This window comes from Aquarana catesbeiana, linkage group LG02 (genome assembly GCF_042186555.1).
Source record: "Aquarana catesbeiana isolate 2022-GZ linkage group LG02, ASM4218655v1, whole genome shotgun sequence".
NCBI lineage: Eukaryota > Metazoa > Chordata > Amphibia > Anura > Ranidae > Aquarana > Aquarana catesbeiana.
In genome coordinates this window covers 653,785,886-653,799,642 of record NC_133325.1, presented here as the reverse complement: position 1 = coordinate 653,799,642, position 13,757 = coordinate 653,785,886, and the positions used below count along the sequence as shown (strand labels likewise).

The following is a 13,757-nucleotide window of genomic DNA, read 5'->3' as shown; positions in this document are numbered from 1 at the left end:
GAGGAATTAAAAAGTTTTCTATCTGCAGGAGAGGAGCAATGGAAGATATGATAGTGAGTGGTGGTAGTATGTGCAGGAGATAAGTGCAGAGAGTATGAGACTGTCCAATATGTAGGAAAGGAGTGGCAGAAGTTAGTATGTGCTGACTTATGTAAGGCAATATGTGCTAAAGAGGAGTACGAGAAGCTTTGTTTCCACTATGTGCAGAAGAGCTGCGAAGGGCATGATATTAGCCAGTATGTGCAGGAAAGGAGTGTTGAGAGTAAGAAAGTATACAAAATGTGCAGGAGAGTAGTGCAGAGGATATGGTCGAGAGCAGTACATGCAGGAAAGGAGTTTGGAGGTTATGATAGCGGGAAGTATTTGTAGGATCGCTGTGTGCAGGGTATGGAAATAATCGGTATGTGCAGCAGAGGAGTGTTGCAGGTATGACAGCCAGCATCATGTGCAGGAGAGGAGTGCAGAGTGTATGACACAAGGCAGAATGTATGTGCAATTTGCATAACTTCACAGTTTTAGTAAGCATCAGATACCACTACACTAAAATTACTGGTAATAGAAGCAGGGGAAACAGCAGTAAGGGGAGAGGAGCAAGCTGTTGGAGAAACATATTCAAAATTTTGTTGAAGTTTTTTAGGTACATATCCCCTATGCCTTAGATCCTAGTAGGGTTGCTTTGAGCCATTTGGAATTCCCACTATTAGTCAATTTACTGTGGAAGAGGAAGTGCTAAGGGAGTGAGTGCTGGGTGGACTGTTGCACATGTGTTCTTTACTCTTTTTCCCACCATTTACCACTAAGGAAGCATCTTCCTGCTGCTGCTCTGAATGCAAATGCAATCTATCTTCGATCGATCTCTGTCAGCCTGAAACGTTGCCCTCTGCTTCAGTCTATGACATCATCTGAGTCTTCTCTAGCTCCATCAGGTGTGTCCCCCTCCTCGGCTCTTTCGCAGAAGGATTTAACCACAGTCATGCAGGCCTATATGGGCCAAATTGCAACTTTCAGATTAGCCTGTGAACCTTCAGCCATCGAAACTCTGTCTAAGGCAGTCTATAAGGGTTCTTAATGGATGATGCTACACCAGAGGAGTCTCGGGCCACTGACAGAGTTTGCACCACTTTAAAACTTGAAGATTATCCTGCAGCTTCTACCAGTGCTGGCGTCATTCTTGTCTCTTTTAGGATCCATAAGACTGCTAAGACCTTTCTGGTACACACTGATCACAATCATACTTTTTGGAGAATGGAAGAACCCTGACAAGCTGTTCGCTCCTCCCAAATTGCAGCCATGTACCCATTTGTGGGGGACTTTGTTCAAAAGTGGGCCGCCCTTGCTGTGAATCCAACAATGTCCTGTCTCAAAGCCTTGATGATCCCTGTAAAGCAGGGATATGCAATTAGCAGACCTCCAGCTGTTGCAAAACTACAAGTCCCATCATGCCTCTGCCTCTGGGTGTCATGCTTGTGGCTGTCAGAGTCTTGCTATGCCTCATGGGACTTGTAGTTCTGCAACAGCTGGAGGTCCGCTAATTGCATATCCCTGCTGTAGAGGATGCAGCTACAGTTTGTTTAAAGTGATTGTAAAGGCTTGTTTTTTTTAAATAACAAACATGTTATACTAACTTCCTATGTGCAGTGGTTTTGCACAGGGCAGCCTGCATTCTCCTCTTCTTGTGTCCCTCATCGCTGCTCCTGGCCCCTCCCTCCTGTTGAGTGCCCCCCCACAGCAAGCTGGCACCCAAGCCGAGCTGCAGCTCTGTGTGTCCATTCAGACACGGAGGTGCCATTCTGCCCCACCCCTTCTCCACCCGCTGATTGGCTAACTGACTTTGATTGACAGCTACGGGAGCCAATGGCTACTGCTGTGTCTCAGCCAATCAGGAGGGAGAACCCCAGATGGCCAAGGGACTTGTGGACATCACTGGACAGAGATGGGGCTCTGGTAAGTATTAGCGGGTGCTGGGGAGGCTGCTATACACAGAAGACTTTTTATCTTAATGCATAGAATGCATTAAGGTAAAAAACCTTCTGCCTTTACAACTCCTTTAAGGACCCCAACAACAAGTGAAACTTTGTTTCTCTAACAGGCCATGCTTTACAACATGTCCTGACGATGACACTAGTCTGCCAAATTTTAGCAGACTGGCATAAGGCCCCATGAAAAGATTGGTTGCTATCTGTCTCATTACAGTATGAGTCTCCCGTCAGTTAAGCTAAAAAGAACTCTATGTCTGAACTGTTGGACTGCAGAAGTGACATAAAAAAAGTCTGCTGTGCATGCCCTTTTTTGGAACAGTGTATCTTATCATAGATGCCACAGGCAGCAGAAGTACCCATTCTTCCCAGCAGAAGAAGAAACCTAGGTCTCAGTCCTCCTCAGAGGCTAGGAACAGTCTGCTTGACACCCAGTCCTCTCTCAAACCCTGGACTTCCAAGTCCCCCAAACCCCAACCCTCCCCCTCAAACCTTCTTCAGCATAAGGAAGTGCTCCCACTTTCCAAAGTGGGGAGACATGTGTTAGCTTCTGTAGACATTTGGACAACAAGCATCTCAGATGCTTGGGTGCGGAGGTGGTTTCCAGGTGCTGCAAGCTATAATTCTGTTCCCATTCTCCTCCTCACTTTGTGTTTTTCAACCTGCCTGTGTCACTGCATCACAGTCCTTGCAGGTCTTCTGTAGTAAGGGGTCATTGCCCCAGTACCTGTGTTGGAACAATTTTAAGAGGTTCCACTCCAGGTCTCCCGTTTACGAACCAAAAGGGGGTATCTACTATATTATGGATCTCAAAACTCTAAAGTTTACAACATACAGTACATTCGAGCACAGAAATCCTTCCTGAATTCCACTAGGTTAGTCATAGTCCCTCTCTGTCTTCTAGTATGCATACCTGCATTACTTGCTGTGGGTTCCCAGCACTTCCAGTTTGTGGCCTGCCATTTAGCTTATGCACTGCACCTTGAGTGTTCACCAGGGCCCTGGCCCCTGTGCTGGCCTTGATATGCTCCAAGGACACACCCATTGTGGCTTATCTGGATGACCTGCTGTTGAGGAATCAGTCAGCACAGGTTCTAGCTGACAGTGTAGATTAAGCCACCCAGACCTCGTAAAGGTTCGGCTAGGTCCTAAACCTTCAGAAGTCAGCGCTGGAACTGACTTATTGCATTGAATATCTGGGTTTTCTCCTAGAAACAGCTTAAGCCAGAGTTATTCCTCCACATGAGAAACGTCAAACTGTACTCCCAGGCTCGGACTTTTTTTAAATAACAAACATGTTATACTAACTTCCTATGTGCAGTGGTTTTGCACAGGGCAGCCTGCATTCTCCTCTTCTTGTGTCCCTCATCGCTGCTCCTGGCCCCTCCCTCCTGTTGAGTGCCCCCCCACAGCAAGCTGGCACCCAAGCCGAGCTGCAGCTCTGTGTGTCCATTCAGACACGGAGGTGCCATTCTGCCCCACCCCTTCTCCACCCGCTGATTGGCTAACTGACTTTGATTGACAGCTACGGGAGCCAATGGCTACTGCTGTGTCTCAGCCAATCAGGAGGGAGAACCCCAGATGGCCAAGGGACTTGTGGACATCACTGGACAGAGATGGGGCTCTGGTAAGTATTAGCGGGTGCTGGGGAGGCTGCTATACACAGAAGACTTTTTATCTTAATGCATAGAATGCATTAAGGTAAAAAACCTTCTGCCTTTACAACTCCTTTAAGGACCCCAACAACAAGTGAAACTTTGTTTCTCTAACAGGCCATGCTTTACAACATGTCCTGACGATGACACTAGTCTGCCAAATTTTAGCAGACTGGCATAAGGCCCCATGAAAAGATTGGTTGCTATCTGTCTCATTACAGTATGAGTCTCCCGTCAGTTAAGCTAAAAAGAACTCTATGTCTGAACTGTTGGACTGCAGAAGTGACATAAAAAAAGTCTGCTGTGCATGCCCTTTTTTGGAACAGTGTATCTTATCATAGATGCCACAGGCAGCAGAAGTACCCATTCTTCCCAGCAGAAGAAGAAACCTAGGTCTCAGTCCTCCTCAGAGGCTAGGAACAGTCTGCTTGACACCCAGTCCTCTCTCAAACCCTGGACTTCCAAGTCCCCCAAACCCCAACCCTCCCCCTCAAACCTTCTTCAGCATAAGGAAGTGCTCCCACTTTCCAAAGTGGGGAGACATGTGTTAGCTTCTGTAGACATTTGGACAACAAGCATCTCAGATGCTTGGGTGCGGAGGTGGTTTCCAGGTGCTGCAAGCTATAATTCTGTTCCCATTCTCCTCCTCACTTTGTGTTTTTCAACCTGCCTGTGTCACTGCATCACAGTCCTTGCAGGTCTTCTGTAGTAAGGGGTCATTGCCCCAGTACCTGTGTTGGAACAATTTTAAGAGGTTCCACTCCAGGTCTCCCGTTTACGAACCAAAAGGGGGTATCTACTATATTATGGATCTCAAAACTCTAAAGTTTACAACATACAGTACATTCGAGCACAGAAATCCTTCCTGAATTCCACTAGGTTAGTCATAGTCCCTCTCTGTCTTCTAGTATGCATACCTGCATTACTTGCTGTGGGTTCCCAGCACTTCCAGTTTGTGGCCTGCCATTTAGCTTATGCACTGCACCTTGAGTGTTCACCAGGGCCCTGGCCCCTGTGCTGGCCTTGATATGCTCCAAGGACACACCCATTGTGGCTTATCTGGATGACCTGCTGTTGAGGAATCAGTCAGCACAGGTTCTAGCTGACAGTGTAGATTAAGCCACCCAGACCTCGTAAAGGTTCGGCTAGGTCCTAAACCTTCAGAAGTCAGCGCTGGAACTGACTTATTGCATTGAATATCTGGGTTTTCTCCTAGAAACAGCTTAAGCCAGAGTTATTCCTCCACATGAGAAACATCAAACTGTACTCCCAGGCTCGGACTCTTTAATTCAGAAGTTACCCAAATCTCTGCTTCTGCATGAGAGTTCTGTGGCTGATGGTAAATTATTTTTAGGCAGTCCCATTATTCCCAGTACCACTTCAGACACCTGCAACACAACATACTCTCATTATGGGACAAGTCAGTTCAGTTTGTGGACAGATTGATTCACTTCGCACTGAAGACTAGGTTGTGTCTGAGCCACCAGGCCAGGGTGCTGCTCTGGAGTTGGAGAAGTTCTTCTGGTCTCATAAAAATTCCTCAAAATGGATGCCAGCGTGTTGGGCTGAAGAGGAGTGCTGGACACCTTACCAGTGCAGCAGTCTTGGATGTCTGCGAAATCTCATCTTCTGATTACAATTTTGGGACTTCAAGTGACTTGGTTGTCCCTGTAACGCTGGACATCCCTACTGGAGGGTCATCAGATCAGGGTTCAGTCTGATAATGCCACCGCAGTGACGTACATCAACCATCAGGGAGGAATCAGAAGTCTCGCCAGGACATGAGAGGTAGAAACAATCCTGTCCTAGGCAGATCATGATTTAAAGTAATATTCTGGGATGAAGCTAACTAATCTTAAAACTGCTCCTTCCCCCTCCTAATGCTGTGTACAGACGATCGGACATTCCGACAACAAAATCCTGGATTTATTTCCGACAGATGTTGGCTCAAACTTGTCATGCATACACACGGTCGCACAAATGTCGGAAATTCCGATCGCCAAGAACACGGTGACGTACAACACATATGACAAGCTGAGAAAAATTAAGTTCAATAGCCAGTGCGGCTCTTCTGCTTGATTCCGAGCATGCGTGGAATTTTGTGCGTCGGATTTGTGTACACACGATCGGAATTTACGACAATGGATTTGAGATCCAGCTCTCAAAGTTTTGTTGTCGGAAATTTCGACAACAAATGTCCGATGGAGCCTACTCACAGTCGGAATTTCCGACAACAAGCTTACATCGAACATTTGTTGTTGGAAATTCCAACCGTGTGTACTCGGCATAACAGTTATACTAACTAAGATGTGGAAGAAAGATCTGTATACTTACTTATTTTCAGACCACTCCAGTCAGGCTATATGATCGGCTCCCCTGTGTCAGCTAGCGGCGGCTTCAGGGGAGAGGAGGGAGTGCCTACAATGAATATGCCATAATAAGCCTATGGGTGACATCACCACTCAGGTATTCCAGCCATTGCCGGGTGCTCTCTCCTCTCCCCTGTAGCTGGTCGCTGGCTGACACAGAGGAGATCACATGATGGGAGCGGCCTGAAAATAGGTAAGTATTTACATCTTTTTTAACACAGGTTAGATAGTATAGGTGCTAGGAGTGGGGAGGGAGCAGTTTAACCACTTACAGACCGCCGCACTCCGTTATACTTCCTAAGTTTGAAGAGGAAAATCGTTGTTATGGCAGCAGCTAGCTGCCATAACCCCGATATCCTCTTCTTCGGCCGGCGGTCCACTTCAAGATAAAAGTAGTCTCTGCGGCAGATTCGGCACGAGATCACTTTTATCGGCGGTGGGAGAGATCCCCCTCCCACCGCGCTCCGGTGCTCGCCGCTTACCGAAGCCATCGACGGCGGCGGAGGCGATTGGATCCTTTCTTCTCAGTGGCATGGAGACGAGTGGGGGGAAGATGGCCTCCACCCGTCTTCATACCATTGCAGGGCGGAAGCGATGTCAAAACGTCACTTACGCCCATAGCTCTTAAAGGGTCATTTTTTTTTTAAATGACAACATTTTTTTTTTTTTATTGCATTTTAGTGTAAATATGGATCTGAGGTCTTTTTGACACCAGATCTCATATTTAAGAGGACCTGGCTTTTTTTCTATCACAAGGGATGTTTCCATTCCTTGTAATAGGAATAAAAGTGACACAATTTTTTTTCAAAAAGAACAGTGTAAAAATAAAAAGTAAAATAAATAAAAAAAAAAAAAAAAAAATTTTAAACGCGTCCAGTCCTGCCAAGCTCACGCACAGAAGCGAGCGCATACGTGAGCAGCGCCCGCATATGAAAACGGTGTTAAAACCACACATGAGGTATTGCTGCGACCGGTAGAGCGAGAGTAATAACCTCTTCTGTAACTCAAAACATGCAACCTGTAGAATTTTTTAAACGTCGCCTATGGATATTTTTAAGGGTAAAAGTTTGTTGCCATTCCACGAGGGGGCGCAATTTTGAAGCGTGACATGTTGGGTATCAATTTACTCAGCGTAACATTATCTTTCACAATATAAAAAAAAATTGGGCTAACTTTACTGTTGTCTTATTTTTTAATTAAAAAATGTGTATTATGTCTAAATAAAAGTGCGCTTGTAAGACAGCTGCACAAATACGGTGTGACAGAAAGTATTGCAACGACCGCCATTTTATTCTCTAGGGTGTTAGGGAAAAAAAATGTATAATGTTTGGGGGTTCTAAGTAATTTTCTAGCAAAAAAAAAACTGTTTTTGACTTGTAAACAACAAATCTCAAAAAGAGGCTCGGTCCTTAAGTGCTTAAGTAGTAGTTAGATATATCTGAGAATTCTACTTTAAGCTTATGGTCTTAAAGGATGGAGTTCCACTCTTTCCTGCCAAGGTGTACTCTACTAGATCTACAAGCGCATCTTGAGCTTTTCAGTATCAGGCTAATGTTTCCCAGATTTGCAAGGCTGCCAGCTGGTCTTGTGTTCACACAGTCTCCAAATATTACCAGGTGGATGTTCAGGCCCCATCTTATACCAGCTTCGGATGTATGGTCAGGCAGTCTTCGGACGCAGGCAGTCCCCAGTTATGTTGTGGGCCTATCTTTTGTTGCCATTGCAAACCCCATAGTTAGACTGTTTTTGGATGTGCCAACAGTGTCTGAATTCCTGTGTCCCTAATTAAATGATAAAGAAAATGGGATTTGTATACTTACCCTCAACTCCAGTTCATTTAGGAATACAGGTCTCACCCCTATTTGTTTATGATCATGCATTTGGTACTGCTAAACTAATGCATACTGGGAGAAGGGAGAAGGGAAGTAGGTACATTAAATGCATTGCAATGCCATTCGGTTTGAATGGCACCTCAACAGACTAAGGTAATGAATGCATGTTGCAGTACACTGCAACACTCAGTAATGCACAGTAGTGCATTGCATTAGAAAAAAAGGCTCATGTGATTTTCAAGCATGTTAGAGTGCGTTATTAGCCTATTCATTTTGAATCGCTGCTTTTATGCTGTGCATGTTAACGCATGACACTGGAATGCACTGGAAAGAAGTAAATCAGCCCTCTGTGTTATGTTCAGGAAACCAAAATTGGAGTGAATATGAAAAGTTTCTTGTTAAGGATTACATACACTTTTAAGCCACTGATTTCTTGTACAAGTATGCCCCGTACACACGATCGGAAATGCCGCCAAGAAAAGACCGATGTGAGCTTTTGGTCGGAAAATGCGACCGTGTGTACGCTCCATCGGACTTTTGCTGGCAGAATTCCAGCCAGCAAAAGATTGAGAGCAGGTTCTCTATTTTTCGTTCGGAAAAAGTTCCTATCCGAAAATGCGTTCGTCTGTATGCAATTCAGATATACAGACGCGCAAAAAAACACGCATGCTCGGAAACAATTTGACGCATGCTCGGAAGCATTGAACTTCATTTTCTTGGCTCGTCGTAGTGTTGTACGTCACCGCGTTCTTGACAGTTGAAAGTTCAGAGAACTTTTGTGTGACCGTGTGTATACAAGGCAAGCTTGAGCGGAATTCCGTCAGAAAAACCATCCAAGATTTTTCTGATGGAAATTCCACTCGTGTGTACGGGGCATTAGAAAGTGAAATCAGTGAGAAAGAAAGTGAAAAAGAAGAATTCACATTTGTGTGTTGTGGGAACATGTACAAAATCCTGGTTTATAGCCATCGATGAGACATTTTCACTACATAGTTCTTGTATAAAGGAGAATTTACAATCAATTTGCAGATGTATGGCAGTGCCATTAAAAACCGCAAAGAAATCTAGTAATGGAAACACGTTTTTGTGCCCGGAGACGCATTGCAACAAATTACCTTACATTTTGGTGTACTGCGATTTTTCCAAATGGTCATGCAGTTCATTAGTGCTCATAGGGCGGCCCATTTAAATCAAAAGCAAAGCAGAGAAACAAGCAAAAACACAAATATGCTCTGTCTCACCTGCATAGGTATGAACAAAGCCTTAACCAAACCCTTTCCTAGTAAGAACATGGTACAATTTGCTTTAACAAGAATGCAGTGTGGGGGCCTACCCAAACAATCCATTCATTTTATAGCCATTAAAAAAGTATTTTTCAATATTTAGTTCCTGGTTAATCTAAAGGAGATTATGCAATCACATTTTTTATTGTGTAGCCAGCTTTAAAATTGACTTATGTCTACTGAAAATATTCCAGTTTATGCAAATGATGTTTTGTAGAAACTCCTGTGAAGCAGGTTTTTTCATTTTTAGGGCCAATTCATACCATTAACTCATGGCAACAGACAGTAAAACACAAAACTAAGCGCGCTGCCATTTGTTTTATATGCCACTCCAACACTCCTAACAAGGGTACCACAAGGCATGAGCATTTTAGCATTGTGGTAGTGTGCTTTATTGAAATAAATGTAATACATGTTCATTTTAACCACTTCCCGCCTGCCATATAGCAATATCATGTGCGCAATGTGCTTGTATTATCCTGACCAAACGTCATATGATAACAAGAACGCGCCCACGGTGGAGCGCAGTGTAGCAATCGGTGGTGCTGTGTGTCAGTCTGACACACCGCATCTCTGATCTGGGTAAAGAACCTCTGACGGATCACACGAGTAGAGGAGAGCTGATAGGCAGCTCTCCTCACAGGGTGGGTCTGCGCTGATTGATTATCAGTGCAACCCTCCCCCGAAGATGCCCACCCAGGACCACCAGGGATGCCACCCATGGCTACTAGGGATGCCCATCACTGATGACCACCAGGTATGCCACCCATAGCCACCAGGGATGCCAATCGGTGCCCATATGATGCCTATCAGTGCCCATCAGCAGTGCCTGCCAGTGCCACCATAACAGTGATACCCATCAGTGCCATCTGTCAGTGTCCATCAGTGCCACCTATCAGGCCCATCAGTGCCACCCATAAGTACCCATCAGTGCAGCCTTTCAGTGCCCATCAGTGTCGCCTATGAGTGCCCATCAGTGGCACCTATGAGTGCCCATCTGTGCTGCATATCAGTGGCACCTATGAGCGCCCATCAGTGCTCATCATCAGTGCTACCTCATCAGTGGCACCTTATTGGTGCCACCCCATCAGTGCAGAGTTATCCGTTCCTTTCAGTGCAGCCTCATCAGTGCCCATCAGTGAAGGAGAAAACATTTTTACAAAATTTTATAACAGAAACAAAGCAAAACTTTTTTTTTTTTTTTTTTAATTTGGTCTTTTTTTATTTGTTCAGCAACAAATAAAAGCCCCAGAGGTGATCAAATACCACCAAAACAAAGCTCTAATTGGGGGAACAAAATGATAAAAATTTTGTTTGGGTACAGTGTAGCATGACCACGCAATTGTCATTCAAAGTACGACAGCGCTGAAAGCTGAAAATTGGCTTGGGCAGGTGCCTGGTATTGAAGTGGTTAACCGCTACCCGACCAATCGCCGCAGTCATGCTACAGCAGGTTGGCTCACCTGCGCGAGCCGTCGTAGCTATACGTCGGCTCGCAGGGTCGGGATAGCAGGCGTGCGTTCGATGCACAGTGGGGGTGCCGATGCTCGTGGCCGACGGTTGCGATGACCGCCGGCCACGAGCGATCGTGAGCAGGAGACACAGAACAGGGACGTGTGTGTGTAAACACACACGTCCCTGTTCTGTTCCGAAAGGAGTGACAGATTGTGTGTTCCTATTAGCTAGGAACCACGATCCGTCACTTCCTCTAGTCAGTCCCCTCCCCCTTCAGTTACAATCACCTCCCAGGGAACACAGTTAACCCCTCGATCGCCCCCTAGTGTTAACCCCTTGACTGCCAGTGACATTTTTACAGTAATCAATGCATTTTTATAGCATTGATCGTTATATTAATGCCAATGGTCCCAAAAATGTGTCAAAATTGTCCGAAGTGTCCGCCATAATGTCGCAGTCACGATAAAAATCGCAGATCGCCACCATTACTAGTAAAAAAAAAATAATAATGATAAAAATGCTATAAATCTATCCTCTATTTTGTAGACGCTATAACTTTTGCGCAAACCAATCAATGTACACTTATTGCGATTTTTTTTACCAAAAATATGTAGAAGAATACATATCGGCCTAAACTGAGAAAAAATTTGCTTTTTAAAAAAAAAAGGGCATATGTATTATAGCAACAACTACAAAATATTGTTGTTTTTTTTTTCAAAATTGTCGCTCTTTTTTTGTTTATACCGCAAAATACAAAAAACGCAGAGGCGATCAAATACCACCAAAAGAAAGCTCTATTTGTGGGGGAAAAAAGGACATCAATTTTGTTTGGGTGCAACGTTGCACGACCTCGCACTTGTCAGTTAAAGCAACACAGTGTCTTATCGCAAAAAGTGCTCTGGTCAGGAAGAGGGTAAATTCTTCCGGGGCTGAAGTGGTTAAAGTATACCTAAGGGCAAAACTTTTTTTATTAGTTTTAAGTAGAGTGTGGAGGGACTAGAACACCTGTCAGATTTTATTGCTGCCTGTGCCCTCGTTAAGGAGATTCATCCTCTCTATTTGTCCTGTTTACTATCATCATTGAAAGTGAAAGTAAAAGAAAATCCCAAATTTTGGGCTGTCACCAAAAAAGTAACAGAGGGGAAATCTTCTAATGGGGACACTAGTTCTGGTAAGCTGGGGGTCCCCAAGTAATTCCCTTAATTTGCAAGGATTTCCTCTCACTTCCTGTTTGGATAAGGGACAGGAAGTGAAGCGTAATCTCTGCAATGGGACACAGATGGCGGGAAAAAAAAATCTGACAGAGGTTATAAACTTCCATTAATCTATCCAAAATGAAAAAAAAGTTTTGCCTATAGTTCTACTTTAAGTCACGTGGCTAAGTTTACAGTATGTCATTTAAAAGTATAAAAAGAGTGGGCATGTTCTGCACAGATTGCTTTTACAATATTGCGCTTAAGCACAGATTATGATTTCTTTGATATATCATTTGAGTGTCACACATTTGTATCCAAAAAAACTCATTTACTGACAAGAGTGTATTGATATCCCTTTGTACACTGGAGGAAGTAAGGTTACAGCACAGTAGCTTGAAGTGACAATTGAAGGGTGATTTCATTACTTTCTTGTTTGGCCTTGAAGCTCTACTGCTGAATTATGTGGAATGTTTGCAACCAAGCTACAATGTAATTGAACTTTTCTCATGTTCTATCACTTAATGCTGAATTCCACAGCACATGTAAAAGACAGAAATGACTGCAGATCTACATTCAGTAATGTATATTTGTATACAATGTTTATTTGTAAATGCAGGCAATTTAAGTACTGTACATGAATTTTACTTGGTGTAAGCCCTTTTCAATCCACCGTACAGCAGAAATCAAGCTGGAGGAGGGGAAGCAGCAAAAGAAGCCAATCAGTTTTCCTACGATCAAAAAGAGAAAAGTGAGGGCGCCAGTTATTAGGAGTAAAAAACTATTGCACTTTATTCCAAATACACTTACATCAAGGTGTTTTGAAAACAGCATACAGGGCTGGTGTGGAATACCCTGAGGACAAGAGGTTGTCAAGATGGAATGAAGAACCGTTGTATATACAAGCTCTGACCCACTGTACATAGCCTGATGATGGAGGCGGGCCTTGGAAACGCGTTACAGCTCGCCCCGCCCCCCCCCCCCCCCAGCTTGTTTGTTGGCTCTTGCTTCTCTGTCAGTGCATTTGAGAGTTTGAGATGCTGCCGGTGCTTGACTCCTGTGGGGCGGGTTTGAGACTTTATATACAACAGTCCCAGGGTTGCCAACCGCCAGTAAATTTACTGACAGTTTGTAAAAATCTGTGATTTTTTTACAACTGCCAGTAAATATCAGGGGCTGATAATTTCTTGCTCTGTTGACTCTTTAACAGTGTTAATTTCGTCGACTAAAATGACTAAAACATTTTAGTCGACTGAATGAATATTATTTTAGTCAACTAAAATACGACTAAAACTAAAACAACTGAGATGACTAAAAAAGACGAAAATGGGACTAAAACTAATATGGCATTTTAGTCAAAAGGCTAAGACTAAAACTAAATTGAAATTTGACTTCAAAATTAACACTGGTCTGTAGTGGATGTTCATACCTCAATACCACAATAAATAACATATTAGATTTTTCACTTCCAGCAGTATATAATGAGTTTGGAAATGGTAGAGAATTGTTAACTAATGCATTAAAATTTAATTACACCCATTCGATTTTAGACGACTAAAATGAGTTTTAGTCGACTAAAATGTACTGCAGATTTAGTCGACTAAGTATGACTAAAACAATTGCAGAAGACTAAAATGGAACTAAAATGCCATTTTAGTCCTAAGACTAAGACTAAAACTAAATCGAAATTTGCTGCCAAAATTAACACTGCTTTTTAAGTGTAAATCTAACAAATTACTTTGTTTTAGGTATTGTCAGTGTTTCCATATCATGTTTATACCATTCAAATATTCACTGTGTTAGTTTTCAATAGGAGTTCTGTAATTTCTCAGGTTGCCAGTAAAAAATGTGATCCGCCAGTACATTTTTCATGTTTTGTCAGTAAAAAATGCTGCGGGAGGTGTGGCCTTCTCGTCCAACATCGGTGCCTGACCTCACAAATGCGCTTCTGGAAGATTGTCAAACTATCCCATAGACACACTCCTAAACCTTGT

The 13,757-nt window shown here is 43.7% G+C and overlaps 1 protein-coding gene across 1 annotated transcript in view; it reads left to right on the top strand.

Annotated features, from left to right (window-relative positions):
• Positions 1-13,757, top strand: part of HSF5 (heat shock transcription factor 5) — a 43,455-nt gene that overhangs the window by 9,397 nt on the left and 20,301 nt on the right. The gene's annotated exons all lie outside the window — the stretch shown is intronic.